The following is a 10324-nucleotide window of genomic DNA, read 5'->3' as shown; positions in this document are numbered from 1 at the left end:
CCTAGCAAGGGGTGTGCGAGGAGCTGCATACCGGACACCTACTTCTGTGCAGCTGAACTCGGGAAGCACCGGTTCCTCTGCTCCAGCGACCTGGCCCAGCTGGTTCATGTGGCTGTGCAAACTCCTGGTGGCTTTCTGTCCTCTGGAGGCTTTTTTCTTTCTACCTTCCCCCCTAGTAAACCAGTAAAACAACAGCTTCTAGCACAGTGCTTTGTGTGGCAAAGCGTGAGTGAGGGGTCCTAGGTGGGATATTGGAGTGAGAGTTATCTGTGCTCCTTGTCTCTTATCTCTGGACAGATTGTGTGAGGAAGGCACGGTCGTGTCTTCACGTCATGAATGATGTGACACTTGTGCAAGTCACAGGGTATGCCTGCAGCGTTCAGCACAAAAGATCCTCTGACCAGCCTGAGCCTTTGGACGCAAGCAGTTGTGTTGCTGTTGGCAGCTGTGTCCCTTCGGCTGTTGAGGTTTTCATTCTGTAGGCTTGAGTCCATCTCCTAGGTGCTGGGTTTTGGTGGTGATTTTAAGCTTTTGGAAGAGCAACAACTACTAGTTACTTGTGATATTGCACAGAGTGGAAAAAAAACATCTTGCCCAGCCTTCAAGGAGAGAAAGGGCAGCAGCAGCCTGTCAGTTGTCCAAGCATTGCCATGGCCGAGCTGGCTGCTGCACTGTAGGCAACGCTGGTGTGCCTGCCCCACGCACTGAGGGGCAAGGGCATGTAAGGGTTGGTTCGGTGGGAGATGCTGGCTGGGTTGCTCCCTTTCCTTGAAGTGGTTTGGGATCACTGTGTGTGAAGTTCCTGCTGATCTGAGGACAAGGGACAGTGAAAGCCCCTGTGCTGAGGTGAGCCACCTCCTGACCGAGCGGGTGTTGCAACGAGCTGCCCTCCAGCCTGCTCGGGGAGCTGCGATCAAACATTGCCTCACCCACTGTGCCCTGTGTCCCCCTCCCTGCAAACAAGTGCAGGGCTGCAGGTGACCTCGCATCTTTTCTTAGGAGCAATAACAGCAAAACAACCCACCCCCCCCAAAAAAAAAAAAAAAAAAAAATCTTGTCTGGGGAAGAACTGGAGTCACCTGCCATGCTCACTGGCTCCTGGCATCTTGTCACCTTTCTTGGAAGCAAGCTGCACAGGCTTGGGGTTTTTTTGAAAACACTGATTTTTTTATATTTTTTTTGGCAAGCGAGACAAGTTATTTGCAGTTGTCTGAACTTTGCATTTGTTTAAGCAATTTACAGCCGTGTCCTTTGGGAGGGGTCGTTTGCCCAAACGTGAATAGCTGTGGGGTAGGAGAATAGCTGTCAGCCGCTCTGGTCTTGCCTCCACCCAGGTATTGGTTGGTTGTGGGTGATGTGAGATGAGCTTAGCATCACCCTATTTGCTTAATGAGTCAATGAACCCCATATCTCTCCTGACTTCTGCGGTGACCTTTAAAATGAAGGCCGGTCTCCCTGGCCTGCCCATCCCAGGGGTGCAGGAGCACCAGTGGGGCAAACAGAGAGCCTGGCCCTGTGTCCCAGGGAGAGAAAAGGTTGTGTGGTGACCTGTCCCCAGAGGTCCTGTAATGGCTGCTTTTTATTCTAAATAAGGCTGCTTTAGAGATGGCAATGAACAGCACTGTTGGGCACTTGTAGGCAGGAGAGCCTTGTGCCAGAGCCAGGACCGGAGCATCTCCCTCCTTGGTGGAGAGGCTGATTTTCTCTAGGTCTTGTGACCCTCCTTGTCTCACCAGCAGCCTTTAAAATCTGGAGGAAATCTCTTTTATCTCATCCTCCAGGCCAGAAATAAAACCTCTCCTATGTGCATAGACTCATGATGGGGCTTTTTCTGAGACCTAGGGTGAGAGACCAGGCAAGATATCTTTATCCATGAGATGGAAATATCATCAACTAGCACAAGGGTGTTCACCATTTATAGACACATAAATCATTGCTAATGTTGCGGAGCGCTATTACTACTTCCTAGAGGTCCAGGCAGCTTTAGGATCAGCAAAGTCCTTGCTGTTTCACCAGAAAGAGCTGCCTCAGCTTGACAGCATGTCTTAGAGCATGCAGCCAAGGCTCCTGTTTGCTTGCGGTTTATCACTAGTGGAACCCTGATGATGATGACTTCTGGGCTTGAAATAAGAGGGCAGCACCTGAAGCTAGCAGGCTGTGCCGGGTGGTGAGCTCTGCAGCTGTGATGGTGCAGGACACCTTGCTGGCTGGCCAGAGACGTGTTTGCCAGGTTGGCAGCCCCTGTGCATCCCAGCCCTGCTGCAGAGCCCAGTTCGGGGGTTATGCTCTGTGGCAGAAAAGTAAAAGACTGGCCTGACCATTGATGGGCTGCTCAGCTGATTTGCATGCCAAGGGGACGTTAGGCTTCCCAAAAATACCTTTCCATGCATCTCTCAGTAGCCACTGCAGGGAAATGAAACCTTTCTCAGACACCTACACTTTCACATGTGTACATAGATGTGCATACATGCCTCCTGCCCACTACAACAGTGAGCACCACAGCAGCCTGGGCTGTGTGAAGGCTGGAGCTGGGTCTCTAGCTTTCTGTTGGGGCCAGCCCAAATTTCTGCTTTGTACTGTGTTGGGTACCACTGCTCAACTGTACTGCTTGGGCGTCCAAAACCTGAGGTGCATGGCAGGGGAGAAACAAACCCAAAGGCTGTAAACCCCTCCTGGCTGGCTGATGCTCTTTGCTTGCAGTTCAGCTCCTCTTTGGGGTCACGAAGCAGTGTTGTGGCAGCAGCTCTGCAGGTGCCTCTTTGCTAGGGCTGTGTGCTCCCTGGAAGTGCTTGCAAGATGCCTGTGATGGGTAAAGAGGAACCGGGGAGGTGTTGCTGACTCCTGTGGGAGGGCCATGACAGTGCTGGTAAGTACACAGAGCTCCCCATGCCACTGGCAGCAGGATCGGAGCCTCCAGTGTGGCAATAGCCCAGACCACTGGCTGGGTGGGAGCTTCGACTGCGCTGTGTCAAGAAGGAAACAACACTAACATTAAAACCCCCAGAAAAAAGTCCCGTTTTTTATCTTTCTAGCAAGTCTAAAACTCGAATAAGCAGAGCACAGCCCCAGCCTGGTACATTGCGCAGTGGTGTATTTGGTGACCCTGGACTGGCAGGAGAGCCCCGCTCCCCCAGAGCGTCCCTGCTCCATGCAGGTGAGCAGTCCAGCCAGGCAGCCTTCCTGCAGCCTCTGTGCCATGGACACGTACCCGCAGCACCTGATTCCAGATCTCCAGCCTCCCACATGCCACAAATGGGAGCCTTTGGCTGTGCCAAAACCCAGGATGCTCTGCTGTTGCAACCTGCGGTTTCTGTTCCAGATCTGGTGGGGCTGGTTGGTGACTCATGATCCTGCTTTGGAAACTGCAGCTGGATGAGCAGCAACAGGCTAAGCGCTCTTCTCACTTGTCCTTTGTGCCTCATTTACCATTTCATTTTTTGATCTGAGGTTTTCTCCTTACTCCTTCCTCTTCCCCCATCGTGAGTTGTATAGAGCCCTTTGCCCCCGTCTTTCTGCCTTGGCTTGAAAAATCTTGTTTACTCCTTTTATTCTCATTTGTTGACTCTTTCACATCATTCCCTGGATCATTCCAGTCAAAAGCCAGTTTGTGGGTTTCTAGAAACCTTTCTAGGAAAAGGGAGAGGGAGCTGGGTACATCTGTCCGCCTCCAGCCCCGTGCAGGGACATGCACGCGCCCATCCTGCCCCACAGACAGCCCTGGCAGGGAGCGTGGGGCGGTGTGTGGGGCAATGTGCTGGCTGAGGCTGGTTTGCTTGTGTGGGGTTTACTAGCAAGCACCACCAGGCTTGCTCCGCTTGGGGCAAATTGCTGCTTCTGCTCCCTCCTGCACTGTGGCAGCGGTGGTGAAACAAGCTGCCGTCCAGTCCTTCAGATTCCCCTGTGTGTAATCATATGGCAAAAGCCAGCTGTGATGTGTTCTGGGACGAGGAATTGGACATTTCTCAGGTAAGTATTGCAGAGTTGCTGGTGTCCAGCCAGCACCACACAGTGTGGTTTGCTACTTCAGCAGAGCAGGAAAGGGAGTGGGTTCCCAAAGTGCTGCTTCGGAGGGGAAAACTCACACGATTTAAAGAAAAGGAGGAAAAAAATAAAAAGGGAGAGGTCACATGCAGTGAAGCATCTGGGAGCCTGGTGCCCACCAGCAGCAGCAAGGGCCAGCCCATGCTGTCCCCTCTGCCCAGGACCAAAGCCTCCAGATGTTGGGGTATGTGTTCCATCAATGGCTGAGGTGGGGAGTCTGAAGGTGGTTGCTCAGGCCGTCATAGGGACACCAGGATTTGCAGGGAATGTGCTTCCTACTTCATACATGCCCATGCTTGAGCTTCCCTACAGTGAAGAGAGAACTTATACTCTTGCAGTAACCTGGGAGGTTGCTGCCCGGTGTTGGTGGTCAGCTGCCGATGATGGATGAGCTGTTCAGGAGATAAATGTGGCCATTTGGTGACCAGCCAAAGCATTACTTCGCATTTATGTGGGCCAAGTTCAGCACCACAGAAAGGTGGTGCATGACTGGCGTAGCCAAAAGCGCAGGGCCAGCCAGCCCCGCAGAGCATAGCCGACAGCCGCTGGCTCTGCCCGGTGCAGCTGGCAGCGCTCGGGCAGCTCGTGCTTCCTGAAGGACTGCATCAGATACTGGATCCAGCGATACTGGATCAGCAAACAAGATATGGGGGGCCAAAGGCCCTTCTAAGCTGACTAAGCTTAGAAGAGAAGCCAGATGCCCGTGTTACCATACAGTTTAGTGAGCTTGTGTTTCAGGAGACCTTGTCTCAAGGTCTACCCTGCCTGAGCAACAAGGAATGCACCAGACCCTTGCGAGGAAGACCCACCTATGTTATCACTGCTACTATGATCATCCTCCATAGTTACAAGCTGCGCGTAGCTGTGCAGCAGCAGTCCTTGGGGATGCTGCAAAAGAGAAGAGGCGCGTTGCACAGCTGGGGAAGCCGTAGCAGGGTGGAATGCTGGTGCTCAAGGGTCGCTAAACTCATCTCTTCCGTGACTCCATCCTGGGCTCTGCCTGCTGGGCCCCACCGTTGTTCCAAAGCGGGAGCAGCTGCTGCCTGTCATGGGAGCAGGAAAGTGGGGCAGGGTACTGGTGCTTCTTAACAGGCTTGTCTGAGTTTCTTTGCTGGCATTGAAATGTATTCTTCACATAGCTGTGCTCTCTGCATTGCAAAATGGTTGCTGCAGCTATTTTTATATGTGTTTTCCTAACAGTTTTTCTTTTCTTTTTTTTTCTTTTTTTTTTTTTTCTTTCTGTGCATCTGCTCCTCGCCTGATCTCACTGCATAGCCAGGAGCGAGGATGAAGCAAGAAAAGAGAAAATGCTGCAGTTTTCCATTTGGGCAGCCGTCTGGAGGCTTTCTCAAAATATTTAGCACCCCTTGAAACTTTGATCTTTTTGCAGTGTTTGTGCTGGGGACTTCCCAAGATGGCACCATCTTAAATCGTTGCTCTCTTTGGGAAGTGGAGGCCAAGCTGTGGTGGCTGGCAGCAGGCACAGTAACCGGTGCCAACCTCCCTCTGGAGCCCCCGTGGCCCCTCTGCTTCTCCCACTTTCTCCTTGTTCTGTTCCATCAGCGGCTGCACAGAGGGGTGGAGGTAGGGGGAACTGGTTGTAACCCCTTTAATCTTACCTCCGTGCTCCAAGTGACTCTCCGATGCCATGAATTGCTCTTGGCAAAAGGAAGAGTCGTGTGGGGAAGGGTGGCCATGTCTGTGTGCTGTGTCCCTGCAAGGTGGGACCCGGGCTTGTGTTGTGTGGAAGGTGCCACCTTGCAAAGCCCTTGAGCTGCAGCTCGTGGGGAAAAGCAACCCTAGGAGCGAGGCTGTGCTGTCTCTTTCAGACCAGAATGGCAAAACCCAGATGGGTCTTCCCCCTCCCTCTCTTGTTCTTTTTCTTCCTGAGGGATTTTGATTTCTTGGGAGCAAACAGCATACGATAATTCTTCAGCGTTGCTGGCCTTGATGCTTTTTGTGTCTGGCAGATCTTGACACCTTATATGTGAGTGAATGTAGCTGTCGCTCATCCCATGCAAACATTTCCCAGGCAAGTGGTTTTGTTGCAGGCTGCCTTCAGCCATGGAGCATACCCGGGTCCTCTCCGTAGCTGGTGGAGAGATGTTCCTCCTGCACACAACTCCCACTCAAAATCATGCTCTGATTTTTTTTTTTCTCTTCACAAATTAAATCTTTAATAATAATGACTAAAGATAATCTCTAAACAAGAATGATTAAATCATTGCCTTGGTCTCCTGGGCTAAATTTGTCTCCATATATTCAGGAGGTGACCTTTAGTAACTCAGCCCTGGTGGGAAGCCACCGTAACAGAGGCTGTGACACGGAGCAGAGCCACTTGGCTGCTTCTGGTACAGGGTGGCAGGTGTGCTGATATGCAGGTAAAATTGTATGGCAAGAAAGACCGAAGAACCTGGAGGTGGAGGTTGGTTGTGTGGCCGCTGAAAACTTCTTGCGGAGCGCAGGGAAGTTTTGTTTGTAGGCAGCAGTGATGGTACCTGGAGAGAAAGCGCTGGGCTCTTCTGTGTGATTCTGTCACTACCTGACATCTGATGGGGAAGAAATTTCTTCACCCAGCCTGTACTGCCACTGGACTTCAAACTTAATTTGGCTCAGACTTCAAACGCGAGTAGGAAACCTAGACGAAATTCTGAGAGGCTCCTTAGCATAACCCCCATCTCAGGTGAGCCAAGATGGACTTTTTCCCCCTGCTCTGCCTTTTGGGGCTTTTTTGCACTCCCTGCAGGCAGAACACCAGCACGCTCAGGTTGCATTCTTCCTTTGTCTCTTCAGAGCTGTGCACAAGGTCTGGTTTGCTCCCTTAAGACAAAAGGACAAAGAAACTAAAGCTCCTAAGCCACAGGCCATGTACAGGGTCTGTCAAACTCAGCTTTTCCCTTGCTGATATTTCTAGTCCAGGGCTTGGTCTGGTTCACAAGCCAAAGCTTCCTTCCATCTAGGCTTTGGTCCTGGAAGACTTCACCGGTTTAACTTCTCTTCTTGCTGCCTCAGAGGGAGGGAATAAACCTCCATCCTCTAAGTGCCATGCTCTTTGAGGTGTAAAGACGGGAGGGTAGCATGTTTCTAAATTCAGGGAAAGAGTCTAGAAAGCACAAAGGGTTGTCTTGACTCTGGTCATCACGGAAAGTCATTTGAGCCTTTCCAATCTTGAGTGGTGAGCAACATGTGGTCCCCACAGTCATGGAATGCTTGAGGCTGGTGAGCTTATGTACTCATCTCCGCACAGTGCAGCAAGAGCTCAGCCCTGGGTGCTGCATGGCTGGTGGAGCTGAACAGGCTCTCCACGGCGTCGCTGCTGAGACTCTCTGTGCCCAAAGGAGCACGGAGAGCTTGTTGTGTGGCCAAAATCTTCCCAGGAAGCATCAGGCTCTCATGGCAGTGGGTTGACCTGTGCTGGTGCTGAACACGCCTGCTTTCACATGGGATGGGGATGGTCTGAAGGTGTCCTTTGACATGGCGTTTCTACCAGCAGCAAACCAATCCAACCACACCATGTCTAGAGCAGGAAGGACAAAAGGGGAAAGCCTGCCTATGTTAAAGGAAGGCAGACATTTACCGGGGTTTATTTAATTGGAAATTATTAATATTCCCCTGCTGCTATAGTTTCTCTGGGGCTATTCCTTCCTGCCTTGGTTTCCATCTAGCATGTTTTTGATGCGCTCTTTGTATATCTGCTATCCACACCAGAAAGGCACCTTGGCAATGTATAACTAACAGGTGAATGAAAGAGGAGGGGAGATGAGGAGGAGGAGGATGGAGAGGTATGAGCAGAGATGCCTTTTCAGCGTGCACCGGGTGGCTGGTTCTGCTGGAGGGGATGGGCTGGCAGGTAGTGCTGGGAAGCTGGCGAGAGGCTTGCTGCATGGTGCACCGTGCCGTGAGCAGGGAGCTGGGAGGGTGGCAGGCATTTCGGTGTGTCCCAGTTGACATCTGGTGCAGGGAAAGAGTGGGAGGGGAGGAGGGAAAAAGGCAGCCTGATTTCTCAGAGTTAGCTGCCAGCTTCTTCTCCTTCTCTGCCTTGCCAGCTCTCAGCATTCAAAGTCGTGAGGCAGCCTATCCTTTGCCTGAAACCATGAGACGTTTTCACACCATAAAATCTTCCTAATCTCCTCAGCATAAAAGCAATAGTAAATGCCTGGCTCTTCCTGGGGTAGGGGTAAGGGCACATTTTCAAGTGCTGCTCTGCAAGCAGGAGGGCCAGAGATGCAGGGATGATGAGCAAGAGATGAAGCCCCGCCAGAGCGGTTGTGGGGACCCAGCCCCCCTGCTGGGAAGCTGCCTGTCGGCCAGCAAGGCAGCGCAGATTTTAGGCAGTATATTTGCATTGGTGTCCAGATCCTCCACCTTTCCTTTGGATTTCTTGGGTTTGGATGGCCCCAACCCAAAAGTCTGACACAGTAAAACTTCCGTCATGTATAGACGTACTCCAGCTGGGCAGAGCAGAAGAAATGTTGCTTTACTTCTGCGCTAGTAACACCAACGCAAGTTCGGAGTGAGTTGTGTTTTTTTTATGTATTAAGACTTCTCTTTGCTCTCAATGAAAGCTAAAGAGAAGAGGACCGGGGTTTTCATGTGTTTGGGCCTACCTACCCTGTTGTATTTTGTTTCTTAGCAGTAAACACTGTGCTTGTTCAACCGTTCCCACCTGCTGCCACCGCCTCCTCATCTTATGTTTCTAGCACCTGCCAGCTCAGCCAAAATCTGTCAGCACAAGTCCAAGTGACTTCCTGACCCAAAACATCCTAGCCCTTCCAGCTGGCTTTCCTTGACCTTTACCCAGGGCTTACCAGAGCAGATAAATGTCTTTCCGTTGATGACAGGGCATCTATGTCTATATGGGAAACCTGTGTGTGCCTTAAAAACTATTAGGAAAAAAAAAATATGTTGGCCACTGGGAAAGGAGAGGTTTCTTGGTAATTCCAGGAACAATCCAACATTGCAACGCTCTCCATTTGGAAAAGGCATCAATGGTCAATTTTGTGCCCCCAGAAAAGAGCTGTTAACAGCGTCTGTCACCACCTTTTCCCACTCCCTGCCAGCAGGGACAAGGTAAGAGGGCTCTCATGTGTGATCTAGGTCCCACCTACACCTAAAAATTCATTGATGTCACAGCTGTTTGTCTATGGGTTTTGTTCCTCTTCACCTCCTTCGATACGCGCTGTGTTTTAGCAGATGTGTGTTTTTTACAGACCGCCTTTGTATACAGAACTGAGCTGCAGACAACGTAACAGATCTGTTATGCAGATACTCATACCATTCGAGAGGAGAGACACCAAGAATATCTCTGTGATAAACCTATTTTGTAAAGGATTTACAGCCACCTGTAAGAAAATCAGTGGTAGCCTTATGTTCCTTACTAATTTCTGGGCTGAAATATGGAGAGGAAGGATTTGGTTCAAGGGACCATGACGTTTATAGCTGTTGGCTATGTACTGAAAAACAAGCCTATTTGGTCATTCATTAACCAAAAATAAACAAACAAAATAGAAGATCGTTCATTCAAGAGGTGGTTTGTGCTCACAGAGTTGAAACAAATGTCTTTATTTCATTTTGTGAAGTAATTTTCTAAGCAATTATTTTCATCCTTAGCCCTTGTAGCTGCGATATGCTGACAAATATTTTCCCACAGCCCAGGTAATGGCAAATGGCTTTTCCATAAAAACCCAGCTGGTCTTCCGGGATTCTTCTTTTGTGAAGAGATGACAGTCAAGTAACATGTGTTCCCCTAAACCTTTTTTTCCAGTTTTAGCTTGGTTGGACAGCATTACTAGAGACAAGAAATTTCTTCATTAGGGGTCTAAGGATCCCTGCAGACACACGAGACTGTGGGATAATGAGTAATTCAGTTTAATGTGGCTGCACCTCCCTGGGCTACCTACTGCTATTCTTGTCAGACCTTTGGGATGTGGGAAAAGATCTGGCGTTTGTTGATCTGTGTGTAACTCGTGCACTGTGAGTAAGGTCTTGGAGTGCTGAAGCACTTGAACGTGTTCATTGACCCCAGTTTTACTAGCTAAAATATGTAAGGCTGTGTTTAATGTCAAGTTGGTCTCCAAGAAATATTGATTTCTGAGGAATCTGCTTAGGGACCTTTGGAAACACAGAGTCCCTGTCTGTGGGGAGGCCACTGCAGTCCTCTTGGTTTCGGCGTGGTCACAGGCATCCTTAAAGGTAACCTGGTGCTCAAGTGCTGCATTGGATCAGGGCTCAGGAAAATGCAGAATATTTTTATTACTGAAGACCTGCTGCAGTAGTTTGTGCA

The sequence above is a fragment of the Falco biarmicus genome, chromosome 4 (assembly GCF_023638135.1).
Source record: "Falco biarmicus isolate bFalBia1 chromosome 4, bFalBia1.pri, whole genome shotgun sequence".
Lineage (NCBI taxonomy): Eukaryota > Metazoa > Chordata > Aves > Falconiformes > Falconidae > Falco > Falco biarmicus.
Note: the sequence above shows the minus strand (reverse complement) of the source record.